This window comes from Egretta garzetta, unplaced genomic scaffold, assembly GCF_000687185.1.
Source record: "Egretta garzetta isolate BGI_Z169 unplaced genomic scaffold, ASM68718v1 scaffold138, whole genome shotgun sequence".
Classification (NCBI taxonomy): Eukaryota; Metazoa; Chordata; class Aves; order Pelecaniformes; family Ardeidae; genus Egretta; species Egretta garzetta.
Window position 1 is genome coordinate 1432643 of NW_009260598.1, and position 1235 is coordinate 1433877.

The window sequence follows — 1235 nt, forward strand, 5'->3', positions numbered from 1 at the left end:
AACTGGGTATAGCTTGGGGATTGACCGTAGTAACAGCCAGAAGGCTTATACCCGGTTGTCCAAGCTACTGTCTTATGACTGTCATTTGCTTCTGAGGTGAACTGGGAGCCTCCTGAGCTTGGAATTGCACTAGTAGTCTGAATACATTACAATAACACAAGTGTAGCTGAGGAAACATGCTTTGTGTGAATACAGGTTTTGCCCTGAAATCTGTTAGCAGGCCATCACTGCTTCCCATTACCAGTTTGTTGAACACTAGCCAGATGACTGTAGGAATTCATTTGGCATCTGAGTGGAGGAATGTAGGAGTGACTTAAGGGTCTGGGTTTGTCATCTGCTGTTTAACTATGTAATTTAACTTGGCACCAGTTACAACAATGTTTATTCCAGTACACTGGCTTGGCCATTAACTCACCCAGCAGAATACAGCGTGTTAGTCTGATGGTAGTCAAAGAAAGCCTGATGGGTGTATACATATAGGCCAATACAGAAACAGGATCTGTCTTGTCTTAGCGTCTTTCTATGCTTAGGATTTTGGGCTCTGCAGGACTTCTGCAGAGCTGGTTTATTAGTCCTTCTGGAAGAACGCTTTATGTGCAATTCTGACTTGTGACTTTTGATTGTCTAATGTCTTGGGTAATGCATAATTCTTTCAGCATTCAAACTGCTAGGAGGCATGATTTTAGACTAGGAAGTTGTTGAAAATGCTTTTGATAAAACTGAGACTAATTGTTACACTGTAGAAGAAACAATTGCTTCAGTAATTGTGCAGAATTTGAGAGGAATGAGCTATGCTCCAGGGGCGGTGCCAAACTGGATCATGAGTTTCATGACAGTAGACTTAGCAGATCACCAGGCCAGAAAACTGACACTAGAATGCTGAATGAGCATGGGAAGAAATGTTTGTACAAACGAAACTAGCTGGACTTCAAGTTTTGTGCCTTAGACTCATCTGTTCTAGCAGGCAAACAAAGCACTAAGAGTGTTCAGAATAGCTACTGGCACCTCAGTGACTGAACAAGGATAACTTAACGTAAACTGTGAAGCTGAGAATAACTTTGATATGCTGTATGGCCTTAAAGTGACACTTCAGTAGAAACTGAAAGTTTCTGTTGACACCTTAGAGTTGTCTCCTTCTACCAAATTCTTGCCCAGTGATAGCCTGTGCTTCAGTAGCTGTCTGGCTTGCTTAATGAAAACCATCTATCCATGGTAGATGGAGGCAGTAGGACATG